This window comes from Ranitomeya imitator, chromosome 1 (assembly GCF_032444005.1).
Source record: "Ranitomeya imitator isolate aRanImi1 chromosome 1, aRanImi1.pri, whole genome shotgun sequence".
NCBI lineage: Eukaryota > Metazoa > Chordata > Amphibia > Anura > Dendrobatidae > Ranitomeya > Ranitomeya imitator.
The window spans coordinates 72,603,531-72,621,412 of NC_091282.1; positions in this window are offsets into that span (position 1 = coordinate 72,603,531).

Sequence of the window (17,882 nt, forward strand, 5' to 3'; positions counted from 1 at the left end):
GTGGCTGAATTCACTCCTGTGGTCACAAGTGGTACTGCAGCTTCTGAGCTTCCTCCCTCAGGTGTTCTGGTGAGCTCGTTGGCTGCTTTGTTATTTAACTCCACCTGATTCTGTCTTCCTTGCTCCTTGTCAATGTTCCAGTGTTGGATCTGAGCTTCTGGATCTTTCCTGTGGCCTGCTGCTCTGCTTAGATAAGTGCTTCTTTGCTTTTGTTGCTACTTTTTCTCTCCAGCTTGTTAATTCGTTTTGCTGGACGCTCTGAGACGCAAAGGGTGTACCGCCGTGCCGTTAGTTCGGCACGGTGGGTCTTTTTGCCCCCTTTGCGTGGTTTTTTGCTTTAGGGTTTTTTGTAGACTGCAAAGTTCTCTTTGCTATCCTCGCTCTATCTAGAATATCGGGCCTCACTTTGCTGAATCTATTTCATCCCTACGTTTGTCTTTTCATCTTGCTAACAGTCATTATATGTGGGGGGCTGCCTTTTCCTTTGGGGCATTTCTCTGAGGCAAGTCAGGCTTGTTTTTCTATCTTCAGGCTAGTCAGCTCCTCAGGCTGTGCCGAGTTGCATAGGTAGTGTCAGGCGCAATCCACAGCTGCCTTTAGTTGTGTTTAGGATAGGTTCAGGTATTGCGGTCTACAGAAATTCCACGTCTCAGAGCTCGTTCTATTGTTTTTGGGTTATTGTCAGATCACTGTATGTGCTCTGATTGCTGGCACACTGTGTCACTGGATTGCCTACATAACAGTCAGCACAAAAAACTACAAAAGACCACACAGAGTGTGCAAAAAGACCTCCGCACTGACTCACGGTGTGGAGGTGCCACTCTGCATCCCAGCTAGCAAGACAAAATCATGATATCCAACTGGACAAGGAAACAATGAACAAATAAATAACTAGCAGGGACTTAGCTTCTGCTGGAGTAGACAGGTCACCAGAAAGATCCAGGAGCGAACTGAACCAGTACAAGAACATTGACAGCTGGCATGGAGTAACGATCTGAGTGGAGTTAAATGGAACAGCCAGCCAAAGAATAAACTACGTCACCTGTGGAAGGAACCTCAGAAGCAGCAGCTCCACTCACAGCCACCAGAGGGAGTCCATATACAGAACTCGCCGAAGTACCATTCATGACCACAGGAGGGAGTTCGAAAACAGAATTCACAACAGATTCCGCCGCCATAGGATTGCATTGAAACGCTCACTTTACGCATGTGGCTATGCCCACCATGCCTAAAGTGAGCGCTTCATGTGCGGATGATACCCAGGGTCTGGAGGAGAGGAGACTCTTGGAAACCATATTCGTGTAAAAAAAGAATTAAAGTAAAAAACAGGGATATACTTACGTTCTGACGGCCCTGAAGTCCTCCCGCCTCTCAGCGGTGCACGCGGCGGCTTCCGTTCCCAGGGATGCATTGCGCGAATCACCTGAGATGACGTCGCGGTCACGTGACCGTGACGTCACAAAGGTCCTTTGCGCAAAGCATCCCTGGGAACGGAACGCACCAGGAGCGCCGCTGAGATCAGGGGCCGTCGGAAGGTGAGAATAACCATAGTTTTTATTTTTTTATTATTTTTAACATTCTATCTTTTACTATTAATGCTGTCAAGCACTATGCACTATGCTTGACAAGTGTGACCAACCTGTCAATCACTTTTTCAAGCGATGCTTCAAATCGCTTGTAAAGCGCAAGCATTCTGCAAGCTAAAAACCCTTGTGTTTTGTGGGAAAACGCATGCAAATACCGCATGTGTTTTACCCGCGGCAAGGAGTTGTGCAATGTGGGCACATAACCTAACTCTCAATTCTTGTGTCACACTTCACACTGTGAGATTAATATATAAAGCAACACAACAAATGAAAAGTGCACTTAATAGAACACTGAAACACATACCTGAGGAATATATGAGATTAGTGAGTTTTTTATTAATTTAAACCATATAACAGTAAAAGAATAACTTAGAGTGAGTTGCAGCATACAGAAGCTACTCACGGTCCAGGGTTACTTAAAGGGGCATACCCAGTCTGGACCGGGTCACTACATCAGGACGCCACAGGCAAAGCACAGGAAACCACAGACAGGCAGAAGAAATCGAAGAGACCCTGGTCAAATAGGTGGGAGATGTCAGGAGAACAAATGCAGGCAGAGTACAGGGAACCGCAGGCAAGCGGAAGACGTCCTGGAGACTGCAAACAGCAGCTGAGCAGGTCAAGGTGTATAGAGCAAGTCGGAGTCTAGCAATAATGAAGTCTTAATGCCAAGACCCAGGTGTGTGTCTTGGTGAACCGGGCAAAAATGACGTGGAGCACCAGAGTTTAATGGACCGGGGTGAAGGAAACAAAGCACGGATCTGGGACAGGTGCGTCAGGAGTCAGCAATATTCAGTCACATAGAGTGAGTGCAGAAATGTGGAAACTGAAAAAAAACAAACATTGATTATATACATTTAAGAAGTACATAATCTTATAGTACATGTATTCCTAGATTTGGGGAAAATATTAGATATGTTATGTTATGTATGTGTAAGACAACTGTGCGGCTATAGTGTGTTGAGGTGCCTAAACCGAACTAATCTAATATACAAATGTGTGTGTGTTTATGTGTGTATGTCTGGGATTGGCATCTGCACCGTTGCAGCTACAGCCACAAAATTTTGCACAGTCACACGTCTCGACCCCGAGAGCGTCATAGGCTATGTTGTGAGTCAAAATTTTAACCCTGAGCTTTCCAATTCACCAAACAATTTTGCCCCTACCTACATAATGGGGAAAAAGTGAAAGGAAAAGTGTTGGAGGCAAATCGACAGCTCCAGATGTGAACAAGGGGGACTTAAAGAATGAGAGCGATGGCGCCAAAGAGTATATACAGTTACTAAGGTGGGGCCCCGACATGGGATTCTCACCACACACGGGGATATGAACACACACACACAAAATGCGCCACACACTACCACGTGCTTGAACACGTATACCACCCTCAGTACACATTTCACCACACATACACCAACCTCGCCACATAAAAGTCAAAACACAAAAGTCACCCCTCAAAACTCGCCACACGCAAAATTCGCCACATACAAAACTCGGCTCATGCAAACTCGCCACACGTGCAAAGCTCATCTCATGGAAAACTCGCCACACGCAAAACTTGCACACGCGGAAAAATTGCCACATGCACAAAAGTTGCAACACATGCAAAAGTTGCCTCACACAAAATTTGCACATACTCAAAATGCACCACACATAAAACTCGCCACGCGCAAAACTCGCCATGCACAAAGCTTGCTGCACACATCTTGCTACACTAACCTGTCACATGCAACTCGACACACAAAAAGGCTACACGCATGTCACCACACAAAACTATATAAAAGAGGAGATGACACATAGGTATATAAAGGAGATACAGCAGATATATACTATATACAGGGGAGATGACATACAGGTATATACTATATACAGGAGATGACATACAGATATATACTATATATAGGAGGAGATGACATACAGGTATATACTATATACAGAAAAGATTACATACAGGTATATACAATATACAGGAGGAGATGCCATACAGCAGGTATATACTATTTACAGGGGAGATGACATACAGGTATATACTATATATAAGGGAGAAGACAAACATGTATATACTGAGGGGAAAATGAGAAGTGTGAGGTGATAATGAAAAGGTGTGAGTGCAAAATGAGAGGAGTGAGGGAAAATAGTGGAGTGATCGGAAAATGACAGATGTGAGGTCGAAATGACAAGTGTTAGGGGGGAATGAGAGGAGTGAGGGGGGAATGAGAGGAGTGAGGGGGGAAATAAGGAGTGAGCGGGAAAATGAGAGGTGTGAGGGAGAAAATGAGAGATGTGGGTGGAAAATGAAATATGTGAGGAGGAAAATGAGAGGCGTGATGGGAAAATAAGAGAACTGAGGTGCTATAACTAACCACAGATATTTACTATGCCTAGGCAACGCCGGGCTCTTCAGCTAGTAGTATATAAAGATACAGTATGTATGGCATGGGGTAATCTAATAATCCTAATCTGAAAATGGAATATTATTGATATTATTAATTAAAAAGAAAAAATGCAGCGGCGCTAGTGAAAAAAGCATAAAGAAGCAACAAGTATAGCCCTTAACCACACAGGGCAGAGGTGAAACTCAATGAATTGCAGTAATTAATATATACCTGCGCTAAAAAAAATGCATAGAAGTAGATAACCATTTACCTGAAGCGGAGGATGGTGCTGGGAATAAGCTGTTTCGGGGTTTTTGCCCCTCATCAGTGTGGAGTAGGAATCTGGCTATTAGGAGCAGTGCCTTTTCGGGCAAAAACCCCGAAACAGCTGTCTGTGGATGGATACCATGCTTGGCATAGGTGGCTTTCCTTCATAGGATGCTGCCCTTCCCGTAGTTGTTCTTTCCCGGGGAAAGGCCTGGCTATTCACTGCTTGCGTCGAGAAACACGTGATGGTGTCTCCGCAGCTTCTTTACATGCATCTGCATATTTCCCTTAAGGGATGGGGGCAGTGTTCTGGAATCACTGCGTTGAGAAACACGTGATGGTGTCTCCGCGGTGTTGGATGTTTTGGTCTCCCCGAGGCCAATCATCTGTGCCTTTATAGCCTTTTTACTAGGCACTGCTCCTAATAGCCAGATTCCTACTCCACACTGATGAGGGGCAAAAACCCCGAGACAGCTGTCTGTGGATGGATACCATGCTTGGCATAGGTGGCTTTCCTTCATAGGATGCTGCCCTTCCCGTGGTTGTTCCTTCCCGGGGAAAGGCCTGGCTATTCACTGCTTGCGTCGAGAAACACGTGATGGTGTCTCCGCAGCTTCTTTACATGCATCTGCATATTTCCCTTAAGGGATGGGGGCAGTGTTCTGGAATCACTGCGTTGAGAAACACGTGATGGTGTCTCCGCGGTGTTGGATATTTTGGTCTCCCCGAGGCCAATCATCTGTGCCTTTATAGCCTTTTTACTAGGCACTGCTCCTAATAGCCAGATTCCTACTCCACACTGATGAGGGGCAAAAACCCCGAAACAGCTGTCTGTGGATGGATACCATGCTTTGCATAGGTGGCTTTCCTTCATAGGATGCTGCCCTTCCCGTGGTTGTTCCTTCCCGGGGAAAGGCCTGGCTATTCACTGCTTGCGTCGAGAAACACGTGATGGTGTCTCCGCAGCTTCTTTACATGGATTCTTTAGTATAGTCGGTGGATTTTGAGCAGTTTCGGTTCAGTCTCATAAATTGACTACGTGGGATGTTCAGCAGCCATCTTGGGAGATGGCAACTGCCCATAGAAATAAAGCTGTTCGAGTCCGTTGGCTTGCTGTATGTGTTTGTCTGAATCCTACCATTTTCTATAAAAATATTTAAATCAAAAAAATTAATACTTTCCTTATTTAAATTTGCAGAAAATTGAAGATAAAAATCATTATTATTAATACTAGTTAAAAACTGATTCAGTGAGACATCATCCCCCTCCCATATAAAGAGGATGTCATCTATGAATCGTAGCCATAGGGCCAGGCCCGCGCGCAGACACCCCCCCTGGAATATGTCGTGCTCCTCCCACATACCCACATAGAGGTTAGCGTAACTGGGCGCGAACCTGGTCCCCATGGCTGTGCCCCACTGCTGGGCATAGTAGTCCGCCTTGTATTTAAAAACATTATGTGTTAAAATAAAACCTGCACTCTTTTAAAAAATTCACTTTTGCTGGAGAAAAAAGTTGCGATGAATCTAAAAAATGTCCCATTGCTGTTGTGCCTTTTTCATGCTGTATGACTGTGTATAATGAGGCTACATCCAGCGTACCAAAAATATAATTTTCTTTCCATTGTATTTGGTTTAAAATTTGTAAAACGTGTTTGCTGTCCTTTAAATAGGCTGACAGTGTTGGCACTAATTTCTGCAAAAAACAGTCCACGTAATGGGATAAATTTGAAGTTAAACTTCCAATCCCAGAAATAATAGGGCGGCCTGGAGGATTAATTGAGTCCTTATGGATTTTCGGGAGGTGATAGAACATAGAGGTCCTAGGATATGGTGTATAGATGTAGTCAAACTCCTGTTTATTTATTAGACCACCTTCTAGACCTTTAGTCAAAAGTACTTTTAAGTCCTGTATAAATTGTCCTGATGGATCACTGTCTAATTTTTTGTATGCTCTTTTATCACCTAAGAGGCGTCGTGATTCTTTATCATAGTAAACTTCATCTAAGATAACGATACCTCCCCCTTTGTCCGCTGGGCGGATCACAATATCCCCTCTTTGTTGCAGGTCGCAGATTGCTTCTCGCTCTTTTTTGGAAAGATTAAATTTATATTTAGAACACTTTTTTTCACTAGTGAGCTTTATATCATTAATCACATTTTTTTTTTTTTTGGAATGCCTCAAAGGCTTCAGAGTACTCATTTAAAGGATTAAACGTCGACCTAGGTCGTAAACTAGTATATGTGTCCACTTGTATATCATTACTCGGCGTGGTATATTCACTAGGGGCTTTTTTTAGGAAATGTTTCTTTATTGCTAGCTTACGCATAAATTGTTTGACACCAATAAAGGCGTGAAATTTATTAAACTTAGTGGCTGGGGCGTATTTCAAACCCTTTTGTAGCAGGAGAGTTTCATTATCTTTTAATGTATATTTACTTAGATTGTATATCTTTTGTGTATGTCCTGTTACTTCCTCACATGATTTCTTATTTTTTTGGGAGAGTTTCCCCGCCCTACAGCCCCTGAAACGTTTCTTTTTTTTGCCACTTGAAAAAACGGACTAATAGTCCTTTGAGAATTTTGAGTATAGGGTTGTTGTGATCTTGTTTTTGTTTTAGTGTGTACTGTTGAAATTCCGCTGGTATGTGGTTCCAATAAATTATTTGAAGGTGATTCTATTGCGGGGTCCAAAAACTGGAAGCGATTCTGCGTTGCTAAAGGGGTCTCACTTAGCACTATATTTTCTGGAATATTAGTGAGTTCTGTCTGTGTAATAGCCACAGCAATAGGATCGCTTTGAGAGTTTGCAATAATTGCTTCATTATTAGTTCCAGTACTAGGGGTAGGGGTGGGTGTAGGGTACACTGAAAATTCCTCCTCTGATGAATTAATAGATAAAAGACTACCATCTGCTTGATCTATAGTTACAAGCTCATTGTACCTTGTTCTAGATTCAAAGGAGGGAATAGCGTCACGACCAAATTTCTTTTTCTTTTTTTCAATAATATCTTTTTCTTTACTATTCACCCGTTTTTTTATACTGTTTGATAGACTTACCTGACAGAATAACAAATCTGCAGGTGGTCGGGCATCTAGGAAATAGCGACCACAATATTGTACAGTTTCACCTGTCTTTCACTAGGGGGACTTGTCAGGGAGTCACAAAAACATTGAACTTTAGGAAGGCAAAGTTTGAACAGCTTAGAGATGCCCTTAATCTGGTAGACTGGGACAATATCCTCAGAAATGAGAATACAGATAATAAATGGGAAATGTTTAAGAACATCCTAAATAGGCAGTGTAAGCGGTCTATACCTTGTGGGAATAAAAGGACTAGAAATAGGAAAAACCCAATGTGGCTAAACAAAGAAGTAAGACAGGCAATTAACAGTAAAAAGAAAGCATTTGCACTACTAAAGCAGGATGGCACCATTGAAGCTCTAAAAAACTATAGGGAGAAAAATACTTTATCTAAAAAACTAATTAAAGCTGCCAAAAAGGAAACAGAGAAGCACATTGCTAAGGAGAGTAAAACTAATCCCAAACTGTTCTTCAACTATATCAATAGTAAAAGAATAAAAACTGAAAATGTAGGCCCCTTAAAAAATAGTGAGGAAAGAATGGTTGTAGATGACGAGGAAAAAGCTAACATATTAAACACCTTCTTCTCCACGGTATTCACGGTGGAAAATGAAATGCTAGGTGAAATCCCAAGAAACAATGAAAACCCTATATTAAGGGTCACCAATCTAACCCAAGAAGAGGTGCGAAACCGGCTAAATAAGATTAAAATAGATAAATCTCCGGGTCCGGATGGCATACACCCACGAGTACTAAGAGAACTAAGTAATGTAATAGATAAACCATTATTTCTTATTTTTAGTGACTCTATAGCGACAGGGTCTGTTCCGCAGGACTGGCGCATAGCAAATGTGGTGCCAATATTCAAAAAGGGCTCTAAAAGTGAACCTGGAAATTATAGGCCAGTAAGTCTAACCTCTATTGTTGGTAAAATATTTGAAGGGTTTCTGAGGGATGTTATTCTGGATTATCTCAATGAGAATAACTGTTTAACTCCATATCAGCATGGGTTTATGAGAAATCGCTCCTGTCAAACCAATCTAATCAGTTTTTATGAAGAGGTAAGCTATAGGCTGGACCACGGTGAGTCATTGGACGTGGTATATCTCGATTTTTCCAAAGCGTTTGATACCGTGCCGCACAAGAGGTTGGTACACAAAATGAGAATGCTTGGTCTGGGGGAAAATGTGTGTAAATGGGTTAGTAACTGGCTTAGTGATAGAAAGCAGAGGGTGGTTATAAATGGTATAGTCTCTAACTGGGTCGCTGTGACCAGTGGGGTACCGCAGGGGTCAGTATTGGGACCTGTTCTCTTCAACATATTCATTAATGATCTGGTAGAAGGTTTACACAGTAAAATATCGATATTTGCAGATGATACAAAACTATGTAAAGCAGTTAATACAAGAGAAGATAGTATTCTGCTACAGATGGATCTGGATAAGTTGGAAACTTGGGCTGAAAGGTGGCAGATGAGGTTTAACAATGATAAATGTAAGGTTATACACATGGGAAGAGGGAATCAATATCACCATTACACACTGAATGGGAAACCACTGGGTAAATCTGACAGGGAGAAGGACTTGGGGATCCTAGTTAATGATAAACTTACCTGGAGCAGCCAGTGCCAGGCAGCAGCTGCCAAGGCAAACAGGATCATGGGGTGCATTAAAAGAGGTCTGGATACACATGATGAGAGCATTATACTGCCTCTGTACAAATCCCTAGTTAGACCGCACATGGAGTACTGTGTCCAGTTTTGGGCACCGGTGCTCAGGAAGGATATAATGGAACTAGAGAGAGTACAAAGGAGGGCAACAAAATTAATAAAGGGGATGGGAGAACTACAATACCCAGATAGATTAGCGAAATTAGGATTATTTAGTCTAGAAAAAAGACGACTGAGGGGCGATCTAATAACCATGTATAAGTATATAAGGGGACAATACAAATATCTCGCTGAGGATCTGTTTATACCAAGGAAGGTGACGGGCACAAGGGGGCATTCTTTGCGTCTGGAGGAGAGAAGGTTTTTCCACCAACATAGAAGAGGATTCTTTACTGTTAGGGCAGTGAGAATCTGGAATTGCTTGCCTGAGGAGGTGGTGATGGCGAACTCAGTCGAGGGGTTCAAGAGAGGCCTGGATGTCTTCCTGGAGCAGAACAATATTGTATCATACAATTATTAGGTTCTGTAGAAGGACGTAGATCTGGGTATTTATTATAATGGAATATAGGCTGAACTGGATGGACAAATGTCTTTTTTCGGCCTTACTAACTATGTTACTATGTTACTTCTTATCTCTGGGTGGTCCTTATAAGGGTCAATCTCCTTAAACAGTCTCGAAATTTCACACTTACTAGCCATTAGTTGGTCCTTTCGTTTACTAATAATAAAGGAGACTGCTTGCTTAGAGAAGGTTTTTAGTAAAGCATCCCACTCTTTTAAAGTTGTATCGTCACCTATATCCCCCGATAGGTGCTTCTGAATTTGTAAGCCTTTCAGTATACTATTGAAGGCTAAATACCTTTCCAGGGTAACCACCTCCCATAAATCCCTAGTTTCCTTCAATAATAGCTGTTCTAGTACTCTGAGTGACTCTTTAATCCTGTTGATACTATTTTCATTAATAACACTAGGTGTTTTCTGTTGTCCTAAATTAAAGAACGATTGAATATATTGGATACGTTCTTTTCTATCTTCCCAGAGAATACTCATGATGGACCTTTATATTTATTTGCTTGGTTATGTGTTGAGTAGTGTTGAGCATTCCGATACCGCCAGTATCGGGTATCGGCCGATACTTGCGGTATCGGAATTCCGATACCGAGATCCGATACTTTTGTGGTATCGGGTATCGGTATCGGATCCATAGTGAGGTGTAAAATAAAGAATTAAAATAAAAAATATTGATATATTCACCTCTCCGGCGGCCCCTGGACATCACCGCAGGTAACCGGCAGGCTTCTTTGTTTAAAATGAGCGCGTTTAGGACCTGAGGAATGACGTCGCGGCTTCTGATTGGTCGCGTTCCGCCCATGTGACCGCCACGCGACCAAACAGAAGCCGCGACGTCATTCCTCAGGTCCTAAATTCCTAGAATGAGCGCGTTTAGGACCTGAGGAATGACGACGTGGCAGTTCAATCTTGTTTTTGTATTATCCATGTCTGATTCTCCTCCTCCTTTGCAATGCATTATGGTAGCTCAGCCTCCATTTCCCTCCATTTTTCCTTTCACTTTCCTCAGTCTGCCTTCAAGGAAAGACGCTTCACTTCATCCCCCTTGCGATTGCATTGCCGGTATGTCTTTATGCTTCCTATAGATATTTCTGCTTCATATTAGCCTAGCCTATCCAGTTGTACTCCCAGTTCAGTTACTAGCTTCCTAAATGTTATGCATAATGTACCTCATGTGTAGTATGTATCTGTTCTATACCATGCACTGATTCTATTTATATCATTGTTCACAGTTTCACCGCATCAATATACCACTACGTTTAATAAAGCACAGACTCAACCACAGTCTCCTTATTGGACCCCGGTATAGCGGTTTAGCTGACTGTATAGCTACGTATGAGCCTGCCTCAGCTAGTGAGGACAGAACAGTGAAACGGCAACCATCCAGCTAGTGGGATTCAAGTCACCGGCTACTCAGAGACTAAATACAGCTGCAGCAATCTCTGCACAGCCAAGCACTTTCCCAAGACACCATGTCTCACAAATCACATAGGACAAGATCTGTTACTTCCGTCTCCTCAAAGACAACATCCATCAGCAGCGCGGTCGCCATTGCCCGCGCAAATGCTGAAGCCGCCAAAATACGAGCGAGCTTTGCTGACCAAGAGATGCAACTTAAATTAGAAAAAGCACGCCTAGATGATGAAGAGAGAAGGTCACTCTTGGAGAGAGACGAGCAAGAGAGAAGGTCGCGCTTAGAGAGAGACGAGCAAGAGAGAAGGTCACGCTTAGAGAGAGACGAGCAAGAGAGAAGAATGCAGTTAGAGAGAGCCGACCAAGAGAGAAGAATGCAGTTAGAGAGAGCCGACCAAGAGAGAAGAACGCAGTTAGAGAAGGCACGCATGGATGCCGCCTTAGAAAGCCTAGCAGCAAAAAGGGAAGCTGCCGCAGCCCTCGCCGAAGCAGAATCGCTAGAAGCCGCGCAAAATCCCAAGCTGCATAGCCAAAGCAGTACGTCAAGTCTGGAGTTTCCACTGCAAGACTCACCACAACACACATCTCAGTATGTTAATGAACTTCCTGATCCAAACTATAACCCTGAACCAGTACCAAAACCAGAATACGACACCTCCAGCGAAGTGAGCGAGAGTCGTCACGAGGCTCAGGACAGAAACAAACTCGAAAATGTGAGGCAAAACAACTCTGCTAATGACTACCCTGGCCCCTCATCAGGTAACCAACGTGAATCACCCTGCTGACACACCGTACATCAAACCGAAGCAATACGATACCGGCTGGCGCCACCATGAGGACACTAACAGGTACGAACGCACCTCACATCACTATCAGGGCGACCCATCACGAGTATACTCTGCTGACAACCGATTCACGACAGAATTTGCCAAGTTCTTCACACGACGTGAACTGGTTGCCAAGGGACTCATGAAATTCACTGACCGAGCTGAAGGTTACAGAGCTTGGAAAGCTTCCTTCCAAAATGTCATTAGAGACTTGGGGCTACAACACAGGGAAGAGATAGACCTGTTAGTCAAGTACCTGGGAGAAGAGTCAGTCAAACATGCAGTAAGGATCAGAGACATTAATATAAACCGCCCTGAGACTGGCCTCAAAGAGATCTGGAAAAGGCTGGATGAGTGTTACGGCTCAGCAGAAGTAATAGAAAGAGCCTTGTTCAAAAGAATCGATGACTTTCCTAAAATATCTAACAAAGGTCTCCAGAAACTTAGAGAGCTAAGCGACTTGCTAAAGGAAGTCCAAGTTGCCAAATACGAGGACGACCTACAGGGACTTGCATTTCTCGACACAGCCAGAGGTGTTAACCCTATAGTCCAGAAGTTGCCCTACAATCTACAGGAGAGGTGGCTCACACATGGTTCCACGTACAAATACAAACACAGCGTTCCATTCCCTCCCTTCTCCGTTTTTGTAGACTTCATACACCAACAAGCGAGAATTAGAAACGATCCCAGCTTTGACTTTGCAATACCATATGCCACACCATCACCACCTGCAAATCCACGCAGAACATCTGTAGCAGTACACAAGACTTATGTTTCTTCTTCAGATTCTAATTACAGGTCTGCTGGCTGCTCCCAATCAGAGACAAAGGTGCAGGACCCTGACAAGCAGTGCCCACTTCATCAGAAGCCTCATCCTCTCCTGAAATGCAAAGCCTTCAGAGGAAAATCTATGCCAGATCGCAGAAGCTTCCTGAAAGAAAACGGTATCTGCTACAAGTGCTGCTCGTCCACAGCTCATCTCGCCAAGGATTGCAAGGTCAGTGTAAAATGCACAGAATGTGGCACCACAGACCATAACACCGCTCTACACCCTGGCCCAGCTCCATGGAGTACACAAAACACGCCAGCTGACAGTGAGCATGGCGGGGAGGAAAGGAACACTGATACAGCTACGCCAGAGATCACTTCACAATGTACCGAGGTCTGCAAAGGGACAATAGACAGTAGGTCCTGTTCAAAAATATGCCTCGTCAAAGTATACCCGAAGGGCCATAGAGACCAAGCTGTAAGACTGTATGCTATCTTAGATGACCAAAGAAATCGATCCTTGGCTAGATCAACGTTCTTTGACCTATTCAACATCAAAGGGCCAAGCACTCCCTACTCCTTAAAGACGTGTGCAGGTACTGTGACAACAGCAGGCAGGAAAGCTACTGACTACCAGATCGAGTCTTTAGACGGACAATTCTGCCTACCACTACCTACGATCATCGAATGTAACCACATCCCAGACAACAGATCTGAAATCCCTACACCAGATGTAGCAATCCATCACGCTCACTTAAAACGAATAGCACACCTTATACCGGAACTCGACCATGAGGCCCAGATAATTCTGCTGTTGGGGAGAGATATCCTGGAGGTTCATAAAGTGAGACGTCATCTCAATGGACTTCACAATGCTCCCTATGCCCAAAGGCTAGACCTAGGATGGGTCATAATTGGCAACGTATGCTTGGGACGCATGCATGCCCCATCTTCTGTGACAAGCATGCTGACAAATACATTGGAGAAAGGACGTCCATCTCTGTTTCAACCTTGTAACAATGAGTTCCATGTCAGGGAACTTCCACACAGCATCCAACTGCCCAACCATCTAATAGACTTTACTCACGACAGCAGTATAGTGTCGGGAAGCTATGAGGATCAGTTAGGGTGCACAGTCTTCCAGAGAACTAAGCAGGACAACCAAGTGGCAATGTCGGTAGAGGACAAGTTGTTCTTAGCGGTAATGGACAAGGGACTCGTTAAAGATGAGACCAACAGCTGGGTCGCACCTCTTCCCTTCAAAACCCACAGACCACGTCTACCGAACAACAGAAATCAGGCATTACAACGTTTCTCCTCTCTCATTCGTAATCTGCAAAAGAAACCAGAGATGAAAGATCACTTTTTCTCCTTCATGTCAAAGATTTTTGAAAACCGTCACGCAGAACTAGCTCCCACTCTCAAAGACTCTGAAGAATGCTGGTTCCTACCCATGTTCGGAGTATACCACCCTAAAAAACCAGGCCAGATCAGAGTCGTGTTTGATTCCAGTGCTAAGTTTAATGATGTCTCCCTGAATGACGTTCTGCTGACAGGACCAGACCTCAATAACAATCTACTGGGTGTACTTATGCGCTTCCGTAAGGATTCCATTGCCTTCATCGCTGACATCCAGCAAATGTTCCATTGTTTCCTTGTGAGAGAGAGAGACAGGAACTTCCTAAGATTCTTCTGGTACAGAGACAATGATCCTACTAAAGAAGTCACAGAGTATCGCATGAGAGTGCACATCTTTGGCAACAGTCCTTCACCTGCAGTCGCCATTTACGGACTCAAAAGGTCAGCTCAGGAAGGAGAACCAGAATACGGAGCAGATGTCAAACAATTCATAGAAAAGGACTTTTATGTCGACGACTGTCTAAAAGCCATGCCTTCAAATGAGACTGCCATCAGTCTTCTCAGGAGAGCTCAGGACATGCTTGCCTGCTCGAACCTTAGGCTTCATAAAATAGCCTCAAACAGCCAAGAACTCATGGAAGCGTTCCCTTCTCAAGACCTATGTAATGGTCTCAGAGACCTGGACCTGGGGTCAGACCCCGCACCAATGCAACGCAGCCTCGGGCTTCTCTGGAATCTACAATCAGACACTTTCACCTTTCAGGTCAGCCAGGAAGAAAGGCCTTTCACACGTAGAGGCGTCCTGTCTACCATCAACAGTCTGTACGACCCCTTGGGTTTCGCAGCTCCTGTTACTATACAAGGCAAGGCCCTACTAAGAGACTTAACTAGGGAAAAATCTGACTGGGATGCACCTCTGCCACCTGATAAGAGGATCCAGTGGGAAGAGTGGAAGAACTCGTTAGCGGCACTCTCCAACTTGCATATGCCAAGACCATACACCCCTGTGCCATCTACTGAGATACAGAGCCAAAGACTGTACGTATTTGCAGATGCTTCTGTCAAAGCAATTGCCGCTGTTGCCTACCTCAAAACTGTAGACTCCAAATGTCAGTGCCACATTGGTTTCGTCATGGGAAAGGCCAAACTTGCACCACAACCAGAGCACACTATACCCAGGTTAGAGCTTTGTGCCGCAGTCTTAGCCGTTGAGTTAGCGGAGTTCATCGCATCCGAAATGGATATCGACCTGATACAGGCCAAGTTCTACTCAGACAGCAAAGTAGTTCTGGGATATATCCACAATGAAACCAGGCGATTCTACGTTTATGTCAATAACAGAGTGCCACGAATCAGGAGATCAGTTCACCCACAGCAGTGGCATTACATACCCACAGACCAGAATCCCGCAGATCATGCAACTAGAGCAGTTGACGCAAGTCGACTAGGAAGCACAACGTGGCTCTCTGGACCAAAACTATTGTACATTGAGGAATGTTTTCCAGACACCTTTGAACTAGTAGGAGAGGACTCAGATGCTCAAATCCGCCCTCAGGTGTCTACACTACATACAATGACCTCTGTTATCCAGCTTGAATCTTGCAGGTTCGACAGATTCTCAAGTTGGAAGTCACTTACTCGAGCCATTACCTGCCTGACTCATATAGCTCGCTCATTCAGGACTACCAGAACTCGTGACATGGAAAAATGTAAAGGAGCAGCGAGGCTCACCCACGAAAGCCTAATCACCTTCATGGCTGAAGCTGCAGTTATAATCAATGCAAGACCCCTGGTTCCAGTTCCTAACGACCCTGAGGAGCCTTTGTTATTGACTCCAGCTACTTTACTTACCCAGAAAACAGGACTGTCCAGTGCCCCTCCAGGAGGATTCGACGCGAAGGACCTCTACAAGCGCCAATGGAGACAGGTACAAAGTCTTGCAAATACTTTCTGGGACAGGTGGCGCAAACAATATTTGTCTACCCTGCAGCCACGGACGAAGTGGCAATCTACTAAACCTAATCTGAACATAGGTGACCTTGTTCTTGTGAAAGACTGTCAGATTCACCGGAACCAGTGGCCACTTGGTCTAGTTACCACAACGTTCCCGAGCAAGGACGGCAACGTCCGCAAAGTTGAGCTAAGGATGACCAAAGGGAATGAACCTAAGACATTTTCCAGACCGGTATCTGAACTGGTCCTATTGTTGCCTTCGGAAGAAAGGAGTAGTGACATCCGTTGATGCCAGACGGGGAGTGTTCTGTCTCCGCCATCTAATATTGTTGCCCTGATTATTTGCTTGCATAATTGCAGTTTCCTCAGTATACAGTATTGATATATTCATGCCTTTATTCATCTGTGATGCTTTGGCTCCCTCTAGCGGCCAGAGTTATGTTGACAGTTCAATCTTGTTTTTGTATTATCCATGTCTGACTCTCCTCCTCCTTTGCAATGCATTATGGTAGCTCAGCCTCCATTTCCCTCCATTTTTCCTTTCACTTTCCTCAGTCTGCCTTCAAGGAAAGACGCTTCACTTCATCCCCCTTGCGATTGCATTGCCGGTATGTCTTTATGCTTCCTATAGATATTTCTGCTCCATATTAGCCTAGCCTAGCCAGTTGTACTCCCAGTTCAGTTACTAGCTTCCTAAATGTTATGCATAATGTACCTCATGTGTAGTATGTATCTGTTCTATACCATGCACTGATTCTATTTATATCATTGTTCACAGTTTCACCGCATCAATATACCACTACGTTTAATAAAGCACAGACTCAACCACAGTCTCCTTATTGGACCCCGGTATAGCGGTTTAGCTGACTGTATAGCTACGTATGAGCCTGCCTCAGCTAGTGAGGACAGAACAACTAGTCACACCCATATCCACGTCCCAACCGCAGCCATTTAGCACTGCTGATCACACTGTTTTATATACAATAATTATAAGCAAACAAAAATATGGCCACACAGTGCTCCACACTGTATAATGGCCAAACATGATGCTCAATACTGTATAATGTCCACCAGACATGATGCTCCATACTGTATAATGGCCACACATGATGCTGCATACTGTATAATGGCCACACAGTGCTCCATACTGTATAATGTCCACCACACATGATGCTCCATACTGTATAATGGCCACACATGATGCTCAATACTGTATAACGGCCACCACACATGATGCTGTGTACTGTATAATGGCCACACATGATGCTGCATACTGTATAATGGCCACACACAGTTCTTCATACTGTATAATGGCCACACATGATGCTCCATACTGTATAATGGGCAGACAGTGCTCCATACTGTATAATGGCCACCCACACATAGTGCTCCATAGTGTATAACGGCCACACAGTTCTCCATACTGTATAATGATCCCACATAATGCTCAATACTGTATAACGGCCACACATGATGCTCCATACTGTATTATGTCCATTGGCCACACATGATGCTCCATACTGTATAACGGCCACACATGATGCTCAATACTGTATAATGACCGCACATGATGCTCCATACTGTATAATGACCGCACATGATGCTCAATACTGTATAATGACCCCCCTCCTGTATGCATGGCTCTTCTCCCTCCTATCCCATATACATAGCTCATATTACCCCCCCCCCGTATGCATGGCTTCTATTCCCCCCTGCATGGCTCATATTCCCCCCTGTATGCATGGTTTACTCCCCCCTTCATGGCTCATATTCCCCCCTGTATGCATGGCTTATATTCCCCCCTGCATGGCTTATATTCCCCCCTGTATGCATGGCTTATATTCCCCCCTGTATGGCTCATATTCCCCCCTGCATGGCTCATATTCCCCCCTGCATGGCTCATATTCCCCCCTGCATGGCTCATATTTCCCCCTGCATGGCTCATATTCCCCCCTGTATGCATGGCTCATATTCCCCCCTGCATGGCTCATATTCCCCCCTGCATGGCTTA